Genomic DNA, 21715 nt, shown 5'->3' with positions numbered 1-21715 from the left:
CAGTCTTCAAACATAATGTTGTACCCAATATCTTGCGCCCATTTTATCATGGCTGATTTAACTGTCTCGTCTTGAGTATTCAATTTAAGCAGCAAGTTATACATTCTTGAAAGCACTTTCGTCTTAGGTTCAAGTAGTTCTGACTCTAATTTTGATTTTTCCACCTGGAAACCAATTTGTTTGTCCTTTTTAAAGGTCTCTAAAATTTGGGCGTAATGAAACCAGTCTCGCACCTTTCCTTTCAATTTTTCAAAGCTCTGCAACCTCCAAGTGTCCCCCACTTTTTCTATTATTTCACAATATTTTGCCCAGCCACCCCCCATATTAAGTATTTTTGTGGCCTTAGCCTCCATCGGTGACAACCACCTCGGAGTCTTATTTTCGAGTAAGTCCTTGTATTTAATCCAGACAGTAAACAAAGATTTCCTGACAATATGGTTTTTAAATAACTTATGAGACTTTACCTTGTCGTACCACAAATATGCATGCCATCCAAAAGCATTGTTAAACCCTTCCAGATCTAGGACATCAGTGTTTTCTAGCAAGAGCCAATCTTTCATCCAGCAGAAGGATGCAGCTTCATAATACAACCTTAAGTCCGGCAGGGCAAATCCCCCTCTTTCCTTCGCATCTGTTAGTATTTTAAATTTTATTCGGGGCTTTTTGCCCTGCCAGACAAACTTCATAATGTCCCTCTGCCACTTTCCAAAACACTCCACCCTGTCCACGATCTGCAGGGCCTGAAACAGAAACAACATTCTTGGCAATACATTCATCTTAACTGCTGCGATTCTTCCCAACAAGGAAAGTTTCAGTCTTGACCAGATTTCTAAGTCCTTTTTGATTTCAGACCAACATTTTTCATAATTCTCTTTAAACAAATTCAAATTTTTCCCAGTCAAATTAACCCCCAGGTATTTCACTTTTTTAACCACATTTAATTCCGTTTCCTTCTGGAACCCCTCTATTTCTAAAGGTGTCAAGTTTTTCGCCAAGACCTTAGTCTTTTGTTTATTTAACTTGAATCCCGCCACCCGACCAAACTCATAGATTAGTTCTAAAGCTCTTTTTGTACTGGGTTCTGGCTCCTGTAGTGTCAAAACCAAATCATCTGCAAAGGCCTTCAGTTTATATTGTTTTCCTCCGACCTGTATTCCTTCCACCCGCTGGTCCTTCCTAATCAAGTTCAGCAAAACCTCCAGGACAGAAATAAATAGCGAGGGGGATAGGGGGCACCCCTGTCGTGTTCCTTTTTCAATTTTAAACTCCTCTGTCACCACATTGTTTACTATCAATTTAGCTTTTTGTTCTGAATAGATTGCTTCGATACCGTTTTGGAACGCCCTTCCCACTCCCATCCCTTCCAAATTTTTCTTCATAAATTTCCAAGATATGTTGTCAAAGGCCTTCTCCGCATCTATAAATATCAAAACTGCTTTCGTATTCAAGTTTGTCTGTAGTAGTTCCAGGACATCCACAATGTTCCTAGTGTTGTCAGACAAATGCCTGCCAGGGAGGAAGCCTGCTTGGTCTTTATGAATTACTTCGTTTAAAACTTTTTTCAATCTGTTTGCCAAAATATCAGCAAAAATCTTGTAATCCACGTTTAGGAGTGAGATAGGACGATAGTTCTTAAGTTGAGTCTTTCAGATTCCAATTTTGGTATCAAAGTAATGAATGCCTCTTTCCACGATTCTGGTGCCCCCTTCCCCTCCATAATTTGGTTGCATACCTCCATCAATGGTTGAGTCAAATATTCCTTCAATGTCTTATAATACTTGGAGGTAAGTCCATCTGGGCCCGGGGATTTGCCTAATTGCATGTTCTGAATGGACCTTTCAATTTCCTGTTGTGTTATTTTATAATTCAGGGCTGTTTGTTTATCTTGTGTTAGTTTTTCCAGGCCGTAGCTTTTTAAAAATTTATTTATCTCAGTCTCCACTTGGGGTCCTTGAGTGAACAATTTTTTGAAATATCTCTGGAAACACTTTCTAATTTCTTCTGGTTTCTGAATACATTCTCCTTCAACCTCTAGATTGGTAACAAAGTTCAATTTTTGTCTCCTTTTCAGCTGCCATGAAAGCAGCTTCCCACATTTATTTGCCGATTCAAATGATCTTTGTCTCATCTGTTTAATTTTCCATTCAACTTCTTGATTTATCAGTTTCGCATATTGTGCTTGATGGAATTTTATTTCTCTTAAAACTTCTTTTGATTTTGGATTAAGTCTCAACCTTCTCTCTCCGTCCTTTATCTTTTCCAAAATCTTGTCCTTTTTACCATTCCAGAGTTTTTTCCTAATAGTATTCTGTTGTATCAGGAACCCTCTCATAACAGCTTTACTTGCGTCCCAGATTGTTTTCTTTTCCACCGAAGTGTTCAAATTTATTTCAAAATAGTCCTTCATCGTTTTTTGGGCCTTCTTTACAATCTCCTGATCTCTAAACAAAGAGTCATTCATTCTCCATCTGAAGGATCCAGCTGGTGTGAGTCTCAAGTCTATTTTCAAGGCGTTATGGTCGGAGCAAGTTTTGGGGCAGATCTCTATTTTTTTAGTCTTAGGTGCCAGTCCTCTAGATATCCAGATTTGGTCGATTCGTGTCCAAGATAGGTGGGCCTCAGAAAAGAATGTTCCCTCTTTACCTAGAGGGTTCTTTATCCTCCAAATGTCAATCAAGTCCATATTGTCTGTGAGTTCAAAAAAAGTCTTTGGTAGTCTGCCATCTTTAGTCAAGTTTTGGTTTTGTGACTTGTCCATGTGTGTGGAGACAACCCCATTCATATCTCCCATCAAGATGATGTTATTATAGTCAACATGGTCCAGCATTATCTCATGCAGCTTCTTGTAAAATTCCGATTTCCCCTCGTTCGGTGCATAAATTCCTACTATCAGAAATTTTTCTCCTTGTGATTGTATTTCAATCGCCAGAATTCTTCCTTGTTCATCTTTAAACACCAATTTTGGTGCTAGGCTCTCCTTTGCATATATCACTACTCCTCTTTTCTTTACTTTGTCTGATGAAATAAATTCTTGGCCTAGTCTCTTGTTAATTAATACTCTTCTGTGGAGCCTGGTCACGTGAGTTTCTTGAAGACAAATGACGTCTAGTTGTTCTTTCCTCAATATATGAAAAATCCTTTTCCTTTTTTCGGGGGAGTTTGCACCATGAATGTTCCAACTGAAGAGCTGCAGAGACATCCTGGATCAGTTTGTCAGCCAATAGGGTTGTCTCCCTTGTCGTCTATTTCTGGAGGTGGGTCTTTTTCACCAGGCGGGGGGGGGTGGCCAAGTACCTGCTGTTCCTTTCCGGAGGTCCTCCCCGTGGTCGTTCAGGAACTTTTCTTGCTCCTCTGCTGTTCTAATTCTTACCTTCTTCTCTTTCCAGTTAAAAGATAGTCCTTGGGGGAATTCCCACCTGTAAGGAATTGTGTTGTTTCTCAGTAATCTTGCCAGATCTTTATATGTACCGTATTTTTCGCACTATAGGATGCACTTTTTCCCCTCCAAAAATGAAGGGGAAATGTGTGTGCGTCCTATGGTGCGAATGCAGGCTTTTGCTGAAGCCTGGAGAGCGAGAGGGGTCCGTGCGCACCGACCCCTCTCGCTCTCCAGGCTTCAGGAAGCTATCCCAAGTCTTGCAAGCCCGGCGGGATGTCCCGCGGGCTCGCAAGGCTTGCGGGCAGCAGCCTGCACCCAAAAGCTGGGGACAGCGGGGAGGCGCAGAGCCGCCACCCCGCTATTCCCCGACCTGATCTGGAGGCTGGCGGGGGGAGAAGCAAGCCTGCTTCTCCCCCCCCCCAGCCCCACAAGCTCGGGGGATAGGGGGATGGCGAAGCGCCGCCATCCCGCTATTCCCCGACCTGATCTGGAGGCTGGGGGTGGGAGGAGCAAGCCTGCTTCTCCCCCCCCCCAGCCCCACAACCTCCAGATCAGGTCGGGGAATAGCGGGATGGCGGCGCTCCGCCATCCCGCTATTCCCCGACCTGATCTGGAGGCTGGGGGTGGGAGAAGCAAGCCTGCTTCTCCCCCCCCCCAGCCCCACAACCTCCAGATCAGGTCGGGGAATAGCGGGATGGCGGCGCTCCGCCATCCCGCTATTCCCCGACCTGATCTGGAGGCTGGGGGTGGGAGGAGCAAGCCTGCTTCTCCCCCCCCCCAGCCCCACAACCTCCAGATCAGGTCGGGGAATAGCGGGATGGCGGCGCTCCGCCATCCCGCTATTCCCCGACCTGATCTGGAGGCTGGGGGAGGGATAAGCAAGCCTGCTTCTCCCCCCCACCAGCCCCACAACCTCCAGGCTTCAGGAGAGCCCCACCGCCAGCCCCACAAGCTCGGGGGACAGCGGGAGAGGCGCAGCGCGCCCTTCCCGCTGTCCCCCGACTTGGCTAGAAGGCTGGCGGGGGGAGAAGCCTGCTCCTCCCCGTTGCCAGCCCCGCAAACTCGGGGGACAGCGGGAGAGGCGCAGCGCGCCTTTCCCGCTGTCCCCCGACTTGTCTAGAAGGCTGGCGGGGGGAGAAGCCTGCTCCTCCCCGTCGCCAGCCCCGCAAACTCGGGGGACAGCGGGAGAGGCGCAGCGCGCCTTTGCCGCTGTCCCCCGACTTGTCTAGAAGGCTGGCGGGGGGAGAAGCCTGCTCCTCCCCGTCGCCAGCCCCGCAAACTTGGGAGACAGCGGCAGGGGCGCAGCGCGCCCTTCCCGCTGTCCCCCGACTTGGTTAGAAGGCTGGCCCAGCCCCGCAAACTCGGGGGACAGCGGGAGAGGCGCAGCGCGCCATCCCGCTGTCTCCCGACATGGTTTGGAGGCTGGCGGAAGGCTTCCTCCTCCCCCAGCCCCGCAAGCTCCCAGAGCGATGCCAAAGCTGCGCGCAGCTTCGGCATGGCTCTGGGTCCCGTTCTGGGGGAGGGGGAAGCTCGGGCTTCCCCGCCCCAGCCCCGCGCCTGGCGGGGGGGGGGGAATAAATTTTTTTGCCTTTATTTCCCCCCCCCAAATCTAGGTGCGTCCTATGGACCGGTGCGTCCAATAGTCCGAAAAATACGGTAATTCTTAAGTCCAACAACTGTTTTGGTATATCTCTGAAGATTTCTGCTGTCTTTCCCTGTATCACCAATGAATTTTTGAAATGTAGGCCGAGTATATTGTCTTTTTCTTGCTTAGATCTCAATATGATCAAGCAATCTCTTGGTTTATCCTTCTTAGCCACTCTTCCCAGTCTAAAGGCAGTGACAATTTTGAAGTCCTTCTCTTCTGCCAAGCCCCAGAACTTGGATATTTCTGCTGTCAAAAAGCCGGTCAGATCTTCCTTTTCTAATTCTGGGATATTTCTAAGCCTAAGATTGCTTTCTCTGTTTTTCAGCTCCGCCATAGACAGATAGGCCTGCTGTTCAGTAACCTGTCTGCTCAGTGGTCTTACTTCTCCTCTTAGTTCCCCTATCCTTTTTTTATTTTGGTCTGCTTTTGCACTTGCTTCCTCGGCTAATTTTCGGTTCTCTGTTGTAGTCTTTTCAATATTTCCTATCGCCTGTGTATTTTGAGCAACTTGGTCTGTCAATTTATTAATTGTAGCTGTCACCTGGTCAAATTTAGCCGCTTGTTCATCAGCTTTCTTGTTTAAAGCTGCCAATTGGTCCAATATTTCTTTAGAGATAGGGTCTAGCCCTCCTGCAGCCATATCCTCCAATACTGGCTGTTTAAGTTGTCCTTCTTGCAAACCTGTCACAATTGGAACAGATGACCTGCGTTGCTGCACAGGCAAAGTTAATTGCACTAGTTCGGCTTGTTTTGCTTTCTTGCCAGCCCTTGTTTTTCCTGCACCACTCATTCCACAGCTGTCTATGTTTCAAGGTCAAATTGTAAATCCCATGGGAAAAGCAATCCAAAAAGTAAACATCCAGGCATAAAAAATTCCAAAACAACCAGCAGTTCTCAGAGACTAATAATTCCACAATCCAGCAGGGGGAGCACCCCAGAGGTTAGGGAGAAAGATGAAAATTTTCCATTAAGTTCCCAAGTAAAGTAAAATCCAAAACAGAGGGGGGAACCCTCTAAATTCCCTTTAAACTGCAGAGAGTAAAAGTTCCTTACAAAGGTGCTTGCAACAGTTCCTTTCTTGTAACTTGCAAAATAGCCCAATGAAACTTTGTATCTCTATACACAGTCACCACAGTCTGATGTTACTTTGTATCCAGACAGCCCGAGAGCTGGGTCTCATAACTTTGTAATCCACAAAAAATAAAGAGGAATAACACAGTCTCTGTCCACTTATAATACAGTTTTAATTTTTCCTTAACTTTTAAGCAATCAAGTCCGAATTTGCAGGGTAAATTCCAAGTTCTTTTGAACTTCTTTCAACGCTTCCGCTTTAGAAAGACTTTGCTCAGCACTTTAAACAGAGACGGAAGACTGACTTCCTTTTTAGCGTCTCCCGCTTTCAGCCGAAATTCACGAATTACTGTTCAAATAGAGTCTCAAATTTCTTACTCACGAGTATGTTGTTTCGAATCAAATGTTCAAAGAAGAAAGGTCAGCGCTCATCAGCAGCAGCCGCGCGGCTTCACTTCCGCGGAAAGAGCGATGGATTCACAGCACCGCTACCCCCTCCACGTTCCGGAGCCCCTTACGGGGTCCCTTCTGCGTTTCCGAGGTCGCTCCTGGTGCCCGCCGAATCCCACGGCCACGGGCTCACTCTACCCGTGGATTTTCTGAATGGGTCGTCGCTGTGACGCAGCGCACGACCCTTTTCCGCGGAGCCCCTCTTCAACAGCTGAAGAGGACCGCCATAGCCGTTTCGCGCCGCCTCCGGAAGTCCTCTTTTGCCTAGTTTAGACTTATTACACTTAGCTTAGCTAATTATGTGTGAATATACGGAAAGAACAATTAAAGCTTATTCGTGCTCTTTCGATTGAGATGGAACTAAAACACCTATGCTTGATTTTGGCTTACAACATACACTTCAGTTTGATATTTGGGTGAATGTGCTTTCTAACCCCAAAAACAACAATTGGAAATGAGCCCAATCAGAGCTTTATCATCTTGTTTTTATGTAGATGGAAGCCAAAACTCCTTTTTGCTTTGGTTCGAGGTGATTCTAGTGCACACCCAAAAAACACCTTGCGAATTGAAATAAGCTCAATCGAAGCTTATTTGTCTTCTTTCTTCACATATGGAAGCGAAAAGACGGTGTTTTGTTATTTTGGTCTCATTACAAACACTGCGATTTCTGGGCTAATGTTGCATTTTCACCAAAGAACACGACTTGAAATATGTGAAAGCCAAGATTCTTCTTTCTAAGAAGATGAAACACAAAACATCCTCTTTTGCCTAGTTTAGACATTACACTTTGCTTTGCTAATTATGTGTGAATGTACACGGAAAGAACAATTAAATCGTATTCGTGCTCTTTCGATTGAGATGGAACTAAAACACCTATGCTTGATTTTGGCTTACAACATACACTTCAGTTTGATTTTGGGTGAATGTGCTTTCTAACCCCAAAAACAACAATTGGAAATAAGCCCAAACACAGCTTTATCATCTTCTTCTTATGCAGATGGAACCGACAACACCATTTTTATTTGGTTGGAGGTGATTCTAGTGCACACCCAAAAAACACCATACGAATTGAAATAAGCTCAATCAAAGCTTATTTGTCTTATTTCTTCACATATGGAAGCGAAAAGACGGTGTTTTGTTATTTTCGTCTCCTTACATACACTTTGCGATTTCTGGGTTAATGTTGCATTTTCACCAAAGAACACGACTTGAAATAAGTGAAAGCCAAGATTCTTCTTTCTAAGTAGATGAAACCCAAACCATCCTCTTTTGCCTAGTTTAGACTTATTACACTTTGTTTTGCTACTTGTGGGTGAGTGAACACCGAATAAAACAATCCAAGTTTATTCATCCCCTTTTCATTGAGATGGAACTAAAACACCTATGCCCGATTTTGGCTTATAACATACACTTCAGTTTGATTTTTGGGAGAATGTGCTTTCTAACCCCAAAGCTTATTCGTCTTCTTTCTACACATATGGAAGCGAAAAGCTGGTGTTTTGTTATTTTTGTCTCATTACATGCACTTTGCGATTTCTGGGTCAATGTTGCATTAACACTAAAGAACACAACTTGAAATAAGCGAAAGCCAAGATTCTTCTTTCTATGTAGTTGGAACCCAAAACATCCTCTTTTTCCTAGTTTAGACTTATTTGCTTTGCTATTTGTTTGTGAATGAACACGGAAAGAACAATTAAAGCTTATTCGTGCTCTTTTGATTGAGATGGAAGCAAATCACCTATAATTGATTTGGGCTGATAACAAACATTTTACTGCGATTTTTGGTGAATGTGCATTCTAACCGCCAAAACACCAATTTGATATAAGCCCCATCAGAGCTTTATCATCTTCTTTTTATGCAGATGGAACCCAAACCCAAAGCAGCATTCTTGAGGGGGTGAGTGGCTTCCGCAGAGCATCGCTTCCTCTACAGGCTGTTTTAATTTCGCGCGGAAGTTTAGACTTGGAAAGCAGCTATGCCGTTGCCGGGCAACCAGCATGCCTCGGCCGCCATTTCATCTGCCCACGTGCCTTTCCGCGCGGCCGCCATTTTACTATAGGCATTCCACGTGGGAAGTAATTTTACAAACCCTCCCTTTTAAGCTTAACCGGCGAGAAAACCAGGGGAATAATTAACGTTCATAAGGGGTACATGGGGAATGCCTGCAGGTTTTGCTCTTGAGGCTGCGGAATTTTTCAGTGTTAAAGGGCTAGCGTTAAGTGTTTTCGCACGTGTTCATTGTCGCTAGGCAACGGGAACGCATCACAGCCGCCATTTTGATTGCCCACGTGGCCTTGCGGTGGCAGCCATTTTAGGAGAGGCAAAACCACGTGGGAGCTATCTCCTTTTCGAGTGCCCCTCACTTTCTCGTTGGTTTTAAATTCAAAAGCAATATAAACAAAGGTAATAAACATAAGCAATATAAACAAAGGATGATAGCGCAATTACTAAAAGAGCCTAGCTTAAATAAGAGCGCACAAGGGGCTGCAGGGAGCCCCATAAGGTTGTATAGAGCTGGCTACAGCGTCTCTGGCTAGGCTGATCTTAGAATTGATATCCTCTAATTAATTTGACTGCTTTTGTTTATACTTACACTCTTGAGAATTTCATTCTGGGAATATACGAAACGCATTTAAATTAAATTGAAGCATTAGTGCACAGTATATTGGAATTCAAATTATTTCATTCAGCTTGCGGTGCTCTGAGGAGCTGTGTCATTTACTCTCTGCCTAGGCATTAAGTTTTATAATTTGGTATAGTCAATTCATAGTTATAAGGAAAAAGAGATCCGGGTTTTATATCATTTGATTTATTAAAGGGCTTCTTCGCCTGCAAAATAATCTGTGCATACAGGTTTAAAGTAAATAGCTCATGCCTCTTCTACGTTCATCTCTTTCTGGCATTTCATCTGTTAGTTTGTAAGTATATATTTAATCTGGCAATTTAATTCATTTGGTTGATTTTGATAATAGTGCTTAAGGGCTCTGGGGAGCTTTGCTTTGCTTATAGGTTTGTTGCATAAGTCAATTTATCATTTTTCACTGCTGTATTGCTGGGTTACAATTTATAATTCTACCTCTAGCTTGCTGCATAGCTGCTTATATTATAGGCATCTTTGGGTCCTTTAAACTTACCAGTGCAGACAATACTGAACTACCGTGTTATTGCTCGTAGCTCACGCATATAATCCAAGCTAGTTGGCGTTGATTTTACAGAACCAGGATAATTAAGGGTATCTGTCAGAGACTGCCTCCAGGTCCCAGCTCACAGAGGACCAACGCTAGCCGGTAGTAATGTACAAAAATCTTTATTGAAGTACAGTTTCCATTTTCAAGCCCTAGCGTGCATCTCTACGTCTAGAGGCTAGACCGGCGAAGCTCCATCTGAGTCTCCGCCCCCTGTACACCAGTTTAAGACTCTAACCTTACTCCACCTCTTCCGTCTCTCCTTTCTCCTCTGGGTCCTTCTACCCCCCGGGGTCCCTTCCTTCCTGGACTCTTCTGACGCTGACGCTGACCCCCCTGAGTCTCCTCCCTCCTTTCGGCGAACTTTAGGACCTGGCTCCCTATCCGGGCTGCCCACTGCGCCGCCCTCTTGTACATTTGAACTTGGCGCGCGCGCCCAGTCTCCGACCTTCCTTTTGACCGTTTCCTCGCTCTCCGATGGAGGCGTGGCCAATCCTGACTCATGTCCTCCCGCTGGCGGTGCGCCGCCTGATCCCGATGCCTGGGACTCCTCCCCCCTACTGCGCTCTGGTGGATAAGCTGGTCCTGATTTCCAACTGCTGCTCTCTGAGTCCCCTCTAGCCCCTTCTTCCTGGGGTGTCCCCCTAGGCACCCCCCTTGCTCTGACCATGGGAGCCCCTTTCTGTGAATCCTCCGAGTCGCTGGAGAGACTCAGAGACCTCGGACGGCTGTCATCGCAAACATTTCCTTCAGATTCCTTCACCTCGGTCTCTATTTCCTCCCTCTCCTGTGCCTCTGCTCCTGAGCCCCTGACATCCACCCCCCCCTCGAAGCCCCCCCTTCCCCCCTCCCCTCCTTCCGGTGTGGGTACTGGGTGCTCCATCGTTGTGGGGGTGAGTGCCGGATACAGTTCGTCCCCCGTGTCGTACATCCAGCCGGATAAGTCCGGCTCGTTCTCCGTGCTCTCGTCGACGTCGATCTCCTCTGCCTCCATCTCTCTGCCTCCGTGCTCGAACCCAACGTCCTCCCCCAACACGTCCATGTCCGTCTCTCCCCCGTTCTCATCTGAGGGTGTTGCCTGCCAAGGACCCCCCAGCCACTTCCTGCGCCACTGCTCCTCTGGTTGATCGTCCCACCAATAAGAGCGGTCTGAGGCAGACCCCGAGGGTGATCCCTCCGGAGAGCGTGTGTCTGGTGCCGGTTCCTCGTCCGAGGCGAACCCCTGGAATGTGCTGGTTGAAAGTGTGGGTGTGAAAAGCCAGTCGTCGAAATACTCGGCTGGCATTGGCCTGTGTGGGAAGAGGGCATGAAATTCTTCTTTGAGCAGAGGCTCCTCCAAGGCATAGTCCGGCACCCAACTGTTGGCACTGGCCGGGGTACCTTCTCTGGCGAAGGTACCCCCCTCTTCTACTCCCTCTTCCCCCCATCTCGAGTCTAAAATCTCTGTGACCTCATTGATGTGCTCCCCCGTTGGCGACCCCCCCTTTCTGGGCGTTTCTCTGAGCGGGTCTGGTGCCGTGCCTGGCTCCTGAAATCTGTGAGGTGCTTTATAGGGCGTGAGCACTGATCTATGGAAAACCGGGTGCATTCTGGATCCCTCCGGAAGTGTCAACCAGAAGGCCACTGGATTGACCTGTGCCTGGACTTGGTAAGGCCCTAGCTGCTTATGCCCGAGCTTCTTCTTGGCTAACGATCTGGCCGGCACTGCCTGAGCTGCTAACCAAACCCAGTCTCCCACCTGTATGTCTTCCCCCGCTCTTCTGTGTCTGTCAGCCTGCAGTTTGTATGCATGCTTTGCTAGTTCTAACTGCCTCCTAAGCTGTTCGTGGACCTCCTGCAACTCTGACGCTAAGGCTTCCGCTGCCTGTGGCTCCCCCTCCCCCACTCTCTCTAATCCCGGGAAGGTTCTGGGATGCCTCCCGTTGTTGGCGAAGAACGGTGTCACCCCCGTAGACACGTGCTTCGTATTGTTGTAAGCAAACTCGGCGAGTGGTAGGTAGTCTACCCATGTTGCAGGTTGCTGGTTAGCGTAGCATCTCAGGTACTGCTGCATGATGGCGTTGACCCTCTCCGCTTGTCCATTGGTCTGTGGGTGTCTCGCCGACGCTAGATTGATCTTGACGTTCAGGATGCCCATCAGCTTCTGCCAGAAGTTCGAGATGAACTGCCGCCCCCGGTCGGACAGGATAGACCTTGGTAGACCGTGGACCTTGAACACGTGGTCTATGAACAGTTTGGCGGTCTGTTCCGCCGTGGCCACCTTCGCTCACGGAATGAAGTGTGCCATTTTGGTGAACATGTCCACCACCACTAGCACTGCTGTCTTGCCCCTCGAACTGGGCAGATCCGTGACAAAGTCCAGGGCCACCCTCTCCCACGGTTCAAGCGGTGTCTGCAGCGGTTCCAGCAGTCCCGCCGGCGGTTTGTGCACTGACTTGGCCCTCTGGCAGGTGTCGCACCTCGAGACGTAATCTGCGACTTCCCCCCACATCTTGGGCCACCAAAAATCTCTGGCTACTAATTCTACAGTCTTCTCTTTGCCAAAGTGCCCGGTGGTGGGAGCGTCGTGTAACTGCTGCAGTACCCTTGCGCGGAGGTCGTCTCCCGGTACGTAGAGTGCCCCCTTGCGGATGAGCAACCCGTCTCTTATCTGGAACTCGTCGTCCTTCGCCTTGCCCCTGTGCACCTCCTCCATCTTGGCTTGTGCGAAGGGGTCCTCCTGCAGCGCGCGACGTACGGCATCCAGGTCCACGGTTGCCGAAGCGCACGCCCACGCTTCCGGTGCGAAAATGTGCTTGGCCGCCGACGGTGCCGCCTCCTCGAGGTATTGCGGCTTCCTGGACAGTGCATCCGCCATGACGTTGTTGTCGCCTGGGATGTACTCTATCCTGAAGTCGAAGTCCGCGAAGAACTCCGCCCATCTAATGTGCCTCTGGTTCAGGAACCTTGCCGTGCGCCAGTACTCCAGGTTCTTGTGGTCCGTGCGGACCTGCACTGTGTGTTTGGCTCCGATAAGGAAGTGCCGCCATGCCTTGAACGCTGCATGAATAGCTAGCAACTCCCTGTCCCAGATGGTGTAGTTCTGCTCTGACTTGCTGAGCTTCCTGGAGTAGAAGGCGCACGGTCTCCAGTCCCCATGCGGGTCTTGTTGCAACAGGACAGCTCCCACGGCCCTGTCTGAGGCGTCTGTCTCCACCCTCATCGGTCTGCTGGGATTCACATGCAGTAGCTGCTCTTCGGACGCGAAGAGACGCTTGAGTTTCTGAAAGGACTGCTCCGCTTGCTCCGTCCAGGTGAATTTCTTCTTCTTGGAGCTGAGCGTGTCGGTGATGGCCGCCGTCTGCATAGCGAACCCCTTGATGAACTTGCGGTAAAAGTTGGCAAAGCCGACAAACCGCTGGACTTCCTTCCGATTGCGTGGGCTCTTCCAGTCCAATACTGAGCGAACCTTGGCGCTGTCCATGGCAAGCCCCTTGTCCGACAATTTGTAGCCCAGGAAATCCACCTCCGTCATGTCGAACTGGCACTTCTCCAGCTTGGCGTACAGTCTGTGCTCCTGCAGTCTCTGCAGAACTTCCTTGACATCCCTCTCATGAGCCTCTCACGATGCTGAAAATATCAGGATGTCGTCCAGGAAGCAGACGCACTTCTTGTAGAGGAGTCCCGCCAACACATGACGCATGAAGGCTTGAAAGCAGTGAGAGCCATTTTGTAATCCGAAGGGCATAACTCTGTATTCATAGGTGCCCAGTGGCGTGAACATGGCCGTCTTCCACTCGTCGCCCTCCCGTATGCGAATCAGGTTGTACGCCCCTCGCAGGTCCAACTTGGTGAAAACGCGTCCTTTCCTCACAGTCGCGAGCAGGTCGTCTATCTTGGGCATGGGGAAGGCTGAGGGCTTGGTTTTCGAGTTCAAAATTCTATAGTCCACCACAAGTCTTTTTTGGGGCGTGTCCTTTTTCTTCACAAAGAATACGGGACTGCCCCCCACTGCTCTCGACTCCCGGATGAAACCGCGCTTCAAATTGTGATTTATGAACTCCCTGAGTTCCTGCAGTTCGTCTTCAGACATGGAATACAGTTTCCCGGTCGGCAGCGTCGCCCCCGGCAGGAGGTCAATCTGGCAGTCATAGGACCTGTGGGGAGGTAGCTTGTCCGCTTCCTTCTCGCAGAAAACCTCCAAAAACTCCGCGTACTTGAGTGGCACTGCTTGCAGCGTGCCCAATTGTAACTGCGGGTCATCCTCTTCCCCTTCTGGGCTAGGTATAATGCAATGTTCCGCACAGTAGGAGGAGCCGAAAGTCAGTTGGCGTTGGTACCAAGCCAATGCTGGACTGTGCCTGTACAGCCAACTCATGCCCAATACTACAGGCGTGTCCGACAATTGGGTGACATTGAAGCTGATGACTTCCCTGTGATTCCCAATTTGCATCACCATCGGTGGCGTTTGCTGTACCACCTGCCCCCCCAGCAACTCCCTGCCACCCACCGTGACAACCTTCAGGGGCAGCGTGGCTGGCAGTAGCGCTATGTTGTGTTGTTGAATGAACTCCAGTCCTATAAAGTCTGCATTACTGCCAGAGTCAATAGTAATAGGCACTTCCATTGTGAGGCCATTGGGTAGCTGGAGCGATGCGGTGAGCTGCACCACTGGTTTGGGCGGGAGGGGGTCTGTGGGCTGCAAAATTTCTGGGGACTGCTTCACTGACTCATCTGGCTGGGCCCCAGTGCCTCTGTTTCCAGCCAGACTCTGTTGTTTCCCTGCTGTGGTTCTCTCTGCTGATTTGCTTCCGTTACTGTTGCGGAGGCTGCAGTGTGCTTGTGGAGCCTCTGGGGACACTCTTTCGCCATGTGCTGAGCACTGTCGCAGATGTAGCACTTCCTGTTCCCTCTAGGCGGCTTCGCTTTGACTGCTCCCGGTGTTAAGGCTCTGGTTGCTGACTGAGCCCTAGCACCGCCAATCTCCATCGGCTCTTCTCCTCCTCCCAGCGGAGGCGTGGATTGCGCACGTGCTGCATCCCTGGGCAAGAGGGCGGGCACTCTCGCTGGCGTGCGTCCCCAACGCCCTTCTTCTTTGCTCCATGGACGTTCTTCCAGACGCACCCCGATTGTCAGAGCTTTCTGGACCACTTCCTGAGTGCTCTGGGGTCTCTCCCCCCTTGCAATTTCGTCTTTCAAATTTGCATTCAATCCTTCCCAAAAAAGGTCTCTGACTGGAGCAGAATGTTTCTCCCAACCCAGCGCGTTGACCAATGCAAAAAAGCGAGAATGATACTGCCTTACAGTGGCTCTTCCTTGTTTCAAACCATGTATGTCTTTTCTGGCGATATCAATGTCTATATTAGATAAAAAACACGAATCCATCGCTTTAATGAATGCATCCGCACTTTGGAGCGCCGGATCCTTATCTCTCCACAGATTACGCAGCCACGCTTTAGCGTCTCCATGCAAATGAGATAAGATAAACCCCACCTTCTCTTGCTCATCTCTAAAGTCTTTATCCAGCAGTTGCAGCGCAAACAGCACGTCTGCTCGGAAGTTGGGGTACTGCTGTAAATTCCCATCGAAATGAGATACAAGGCTGCCTCCTCTCTTCCCCAGCCCAATCCCCTCTGATTTGGGTCCCGGTTGCCCCTGCTTAGTAAGCACTTCCAACCTGGCTTGGAGATCCCTGCAGGCGGCAGCCGCTTCGTCTTCCCTCTTCCTGGATGCGATTATCTCCGCGTTGAGTTGTGTCACTGCATTTTGCAGGGCTGCTATTTGCTGTTCTGTAGTCATCTCGCTTGACTTTTGTGAGCTCGCGAAGTACCAATCTTCTTCTCTCACTGCGTCCACTCACGTAGCGAGGTTTTTGGTGAAGAAAACTGATGAAAGGGAGATGAAGCTTACTGTCAGAGACTGCCTCCAGGTCCCAGCTCACAGAGGACCAACGCTAGCCGGTAGTAATGTACAAAAGTCTTTATTGAAGTACAGTTTCCATTTTCAAGCCCTAGCGGGCATCTCTACGTCTAGATGCTAGACCGGCGAAGCTCCATCTGAGTCTCCGCCCCCTGTACACCAGTTTAAGACTCTAACCTTACTCCACCTCTTCCGTCTCTCCTTTCTCCTCTGGGTCCTTCTACCCCCCGGGGTCCCTTCCTTCCTGGACTCTTCTGACGCTGACGCTGACCCCCCTGAGTCTCCTCCCTCCTTTCGGCGGGCTTTAGGACCTGGCTCCCTATCCGGGCTGCCCACTGCGCCACCCTCTTGTACATTTGAACTTGGCGCGCGCGCCCAGTCTCCGACCTTCCTTTTGACCGTTTCCTCGCTCTCCGATGGAGGCGTGGCCAATCCTGACTCATGTCCTCCCGCTGGCGGTGCGCCGCCTGATCCCGATGCCTGGGACTCCTCCCCCCTACTGCGCTCTGGTGGATAAGCTGGTCCTGATTTCCAACTGCTGCTCTCTGAGTCCCCTCTAGCCCCTTCTTCCTGGGGTGTCCCCCTAGGCACCCCCTTGCTCTGACCATGGGAGCCCCTTTCTGTGAATCCTCCGAGTCGCTGGAGAGACTCCGAGACCTCAGACGGCTGTCATCGCTAACATTTCCTTCAGATTCCTCCCCCTCGGTCTCTATTTCCTCCCTCTCCTGTGCCTCTGCTCCTGAGCCCCTGACAGCATTTAAATTAAATTGAAGCATTAGTGCACAGTATATTGGAATTCAAATTATTTCATTCAGCTTGCGGTGCTCTGAGGAGCTGTGTCATTTACTCTCTGCCTTGGCATTAAGTTTTATAATTTGGTATAGTCAATTCATAGTTATAAGGAAAAAGAGATCCGGGTTTTATATCATTTGATTTATTAAAGGGCTTCTTCGCCTGCAAAATAATCTGTGCATACAGGTTTAAAGTAAATAGCTCATGCCTCTTCTACGTTCATCTCTTTCTGGCATTTCATCTGTTAGTTTGTAAGTATATATTTAATCTGGCAATTTAATTCATTTGGTTGATTTTGATAATAGTGCTTAAGGGCTCTGGGGAGCTTTGCTTTGCTTATAGGTTTGTTGCATAAGTCAATTTATCATTTTTCACTGCTGTATTGCTGGGTTACAATTTATAATTCTACCTCTAGCTTGCTGCATAGCTGCTTATATTATAGGCATTTTTGGGTCCTTTAAACTTACCAGTGCAGACAATACTGAACTACCGTGTTATTGCTCGCAGCTCACGCATATAATCCAAGCTAGTTGGCGTTGATTTTACAGAACCAGGATAATTAAGGGTATCAAACTATGTCTGCTCAAGAGAACCAGCAAAATGCCGCTATATCTGGGGTGGCACAAGGGAACCAGGAGGGGTCCCAAGCTTTGTAATGCCTGCTGTATCTGGGGGGGGGGGGGCACAAGGGAACCAAGAGGGGCCTCAGGCCTTCGTAGTGCCTAGTAACCCACAGGCTTTGGCACAGTTTTTCAATGCTTTTTAGACATTTTATAGGCAATATAGGCCCGCAGACCAGGTGGCAGCGGCACCTCTGGCGCTCACCCAAGAATGCATCCCAGATACGCCACCTAACGTTGTGGACTGCCCCAGCACCTCCGCGGCCACCGCAGCAGTGCTGAGAGCAGCCAATGACTCAACAGTGGGTCCTTTGTCCAAGATGGGTCAGGGTAGCCTCCTGTGCCCTGAAACCCACAGGCCTAGTCAGTGTTTCCTCTGCTTTTGAAACCTTTTACCAGCAATTCAGGCCCATGGTCCCCAAATAGTGAGTTCTTCCGTCCAGCAATGAGGAGCTCCCTTGCACTTTGGCCTCCTTATTTAGGGTTCCACATTCGGGTAGCAATCCATTTATGCATCCTCACACATAATTACAGTCTACGTGTCCCTGGGTTTCCAATGACAGATCCTCGGGAGGTAGGGCTCATGCTCACAATTATAACCTTTCTGCCTCTCAGTATACCCCAGACTTTCCCTGTATTCTACAGCATTCACAACCTCAGTCTTTACCGCGGAAGGGGGTTCCGAAACATCATCGGAGGAAGAGGCGCAGGGGCAACAGGAAGTGGCAGCGGCTGCAGAACAGCACCAGTCTCCAATGATGGGCAAGGGAGAAAGAAGTCTAAGTAAGCAGAAGCATTCGGCCAAGAAGAGCAAAAGAAGTAAGCCTTCTGATGCCGAGGACAATTCAGAATAGCTTCCTGCTGCCCACCACCTGCTGGGTTCCGAGCGACCAGAATGACTGGATGGAGCATATGGGTCCCTATGTGGAAAAAGGAAAGTTGGAAGATTTGAAGCTAAGCGAGTCTCTCACCATGAGGTTTGCTGGGAGTACAACACGGGTGTGTGCCAGGGGCCAAATTGTAAGTATGCGCATGAAGGTGAGAAGTGCCTAGGTAACCACCCAGTGTCTTCATGTTTTAAAGGTAAACACCCCTTTCCGGGCAGCAGGGGGCATTTCCACCAGGGGTCTTGAAAAGCTCACAGACCCGCCAAAAAGAACAGCCACAAACTGGTATGAATTTGGCCCTTGACTGTGGTGTTCTCTTCTGTTAAGCTCTCACCTCTTAGAACTCTTCTCGATAAATAACCTAAAATAGAGGCAGCAAAGTACCCTGGGAAGAGTTTCTGTTAGTGCTTCAAGATCCTCGTTTCATTGGGAAATGCCAGCTGTCAGGGGTTCAGGAGCAGAGGCAAGGGCAAGGGAGGAAACAGAGAGCGAAGGGGAGGAGGCAGAAGAAAGGATGAGCGATGACGACGACCCGAGATCTCCGAGTCTCTCCAGTGAGTCGGAGGATTCACAGAAAGGAGCACCAGTGGCCAAAGCAAGGGGGGAGTTTAGGGGGGCACCCCAGGGAGATAGAGCCAGAGGGGAATCAGAGGAGAGCAGTTGGAGATCGGGTCCAGCGTCACCGCCAGAGAGCAGGGAAGAGGAAAGGAGCCAGGGGGCAAGCGCTGGCAGCTCACAGCAGGAGGGAGGGCACGAGTCAGGGGTGGCCACACCTCCATCTGGGAGCGAAGAAACGGTTAGACGGAAGGTGGGAAGTTGGGCGCGCGCGCCAAGTTCAAATGCACAGGAAGGAGGCGCAGTAGGCAGCCCGGAAAGAGAGCCGGGTCCTAAAGCCCGGCGCAAGGAGACAGGAGAGTCCGGGGGGTCAGCGTCCGAAGAATCCCGGAAGGAAGAGACCCAGGGGGGCAGAGGGACCCAGAGAAGAACAGTCAGGCGGAAAAGGTGGAGCAGGGCTAGGATATTAAGTTGGTGTACGAGGGGCGGAGATTCAGACGGAGCTTCGCCGATCTAGCTACTAGACGTAGGGTTGCACGCAGCAGCTTGAGAATGGAAACTGTAACTCAATAAAGACTTTTACTTAATGACCGTTGGCTAGCGTGATCCTCTGTGAGCTAGGATCTTGAAGCAACCCTGACAGTAAGCTCCGTCTGCTGTATTGTGGGCATCTACAGCCTCGAGGAGAGGAGAGAAGCAGGTGCCTACTAGTGAGCTCACGAACGGCAGCCGACATGACGGCTGAACAGCAGATAGCGGAACTCAGAGAAGCAGTGTCACAGCTGAATGCCGAGGCTCTCGCATCCAGGAAGAGAGAGGAGGACGCAGCTGCCGCCTACAGGGATCTCCAGGTCAGGTTGGAAGTGCTTACGAAGCAAGGGCAACAGACACCCAAACCAGAGGGGATTGGGTTGGGGAGACGCACAGGCGGTCTGGTCTCTCACTTCGATGGGAACCTGCAACAGTATCCCAATTTTAAAGCAGACGTACTGTGTGCACTGCAACTGCTGAGTAAAGATTTTAGAGATGAGCAAGAGAAAGTGGGGTTCATCATGTCTTATTTGCATGGGGATGCCAGAGCATGGCTGCGCAATTTATGGAGGGATAACGATCCGGCGCTCCAAAATGCGAATGCCTTTATTAAAGCGATGGATGCGTGTTTTTTATCAAGCATTGACGTGGATCTTGCTCGGCAACAGATTCATGGACTGAAGCAGGGAAGGGCCAGCGTACGGCAGTACCATGCCCGCTTTTTCGCCTTGGCCAGTGCCCTAGAATGGGACAGAGATGCGACCCCTGTAAGAGACCTTTTCTGGGAGGGACTAAACAGCTCTGTAAAAGATGAGATTGCGAGGGGGGAGAGACCCCGGACCACCCAGGAGGTCGTGCAGAGGGCGCTGGCAGTGGGGGTACGGCTGGAAGGACGTCCGTGGAGCAGGGACGAAGGGCGTGGAGGGCGCGAACCAGCCAGGGGCTCCTCCTTCTTTCCCAGAGAAGCAGCACGTACGCAATCCACGCCTCCGCCAGGGGGAGGAGCTGAACCGATGGAGGTTGGAGGTGCCAGGGCTCAGTCAGCAACCAGAGCCCTAGCACCAGCAGCAGTGAAAGCGAAGCCTCCTAGAGGGAACAGGAAGTGTTACGTCTGTGAGGAGCCAGGGCATATGGCGAAAGAGTGTCCCCAGAGGCTCCACAAGCTCACTGCAGCCTCAGCAATGGCGACTGCAGCAACGCAGCAAGGAGAACCACAGCAGGGAAACGACGCTGTCTGGCTGGAGGAAGAGGCACTGGGGCCCAGCCAGACGTATTAATGATGCAGTCCCCAGAGATTTTACAGCCCGTGAACCCCCTCCCGCCCAAACCAGTGGTGAGGCTCACCGCGTCGCTCCAGCTGCCCAATGGCATCACCATGGACGTGCCAATCACCATTGACTCAGGCAGCAATGCGGACTTTATGGGGCAGGACTTCGTCAACCAGCATGCTATACAGTTGCTGCCGGCCACACTGCCCCTGCAGGTGGTCACGGTGGATGGCAGGGAGCTGCTAGGAGGGCAAGTGGTGCAGCAGACGCCACCGATGGTGATGCGACTTGGGAATCACCAAGAAGTCATCAGCTTTAACGTCACTCAATTGTCGGACACGCCCATTGTGTTGGGCATGAGTTGGCTGGACAAACACAGCCCAACGCTGGCTTGGTACCAGAGGCAGCTGACCTTCGGCTCTTCCTTTTGTGCTGAACACTGCATCGTGCCCAGGCAGGAAGGAGAGGAAGAGGAGTCACAGCTACTGCTAGGCACGCTGCAAGCGATTCCCCACAAGTACGCAGAATTTTTGGAAGTTTTCTGCGAGAAGGAGGCAGACAGGCTACCCCCTCACAGGCCATATGACTGCAAGATTGACCTGCTGCCAGGGGCGGCGCTGCCTAAGGGGAGACTGTATTCCATGTCAGAGGACGAGCTGCAAGAACTCAAGGAGTTCATAGATCATAATTTGGAGCGCGGTTTCATCCGAGAGTCCAAGGCGGTGGGAGGCAGCCCGGTGTTCTTCGTTAAGAAGCGGGATACGCCCCAAAAGAGGCTCGTAGTGGATTACAGGATCTTGAACAGTGTGACTAAGCCGTCGGACTTCCCCATGCCCCGAATTGACGACCTCCTCGCAAAGGTGCGGAAGGGCAGAGTGTTCACCAAATTGGATCTGCGAGGTGCGTACAACCTCATTCGCATGCGGGAGGGAGACGAGTGGAAAACAGCCATGTTCACGCCACTGGGGACCTACGAATATAGAGTTATGCCTTTTGGATTGCAAAATGGCTCCCACGTTTTTCAAGCATTCATGCATCACGTGTTGGCGGGACTCCTCTACAAGACGTGCGTCTGTTTCTTAGATGACATCCTGATCTTTTCGGAGTCGCAACAGGAGCATGACAAACACGTCAAGGAAGTACTGAACAGGCTGAAGCACCATAGGCTCTACGCCAAGCTGGAGAAGTGCCAATTTGACGTGACGGAGGTGGATTTTCTGGGCTACAAGCTGTCTGACAAGGGGCTCGCCATGGACAGCGCCAAGGTTCGAGCGGTGTTGGATTGGAAGAGCCCGCGCAACCGGAAGGAGGTCCAACGGTTTGTCGGCTTTGCGAACTTCTATCACAAGTTTATCAAGGGCTTCGCTATGCAGACGGCGGCCATCACTGACACGCTTAGCTCCAAGAAAAAGAAGTTCATTTGGACAGAG

Source organism: Podarcis muralis, chromosome 16, assembly GCF_964188315.1.
Source record: "Podarcis muralis chromosome 16, rPodMur119.hap1.1, whole genome shotgun sequence".
NCBI classification, from domain to species: Eukaryota; Metazoa; Chordata; class Lepidosauria; order Squamata; family Lacertidae; genus Podarcis; species Podarcis muralis.
Note: the sequence above shows the minus strand (reverse complement) of the source record.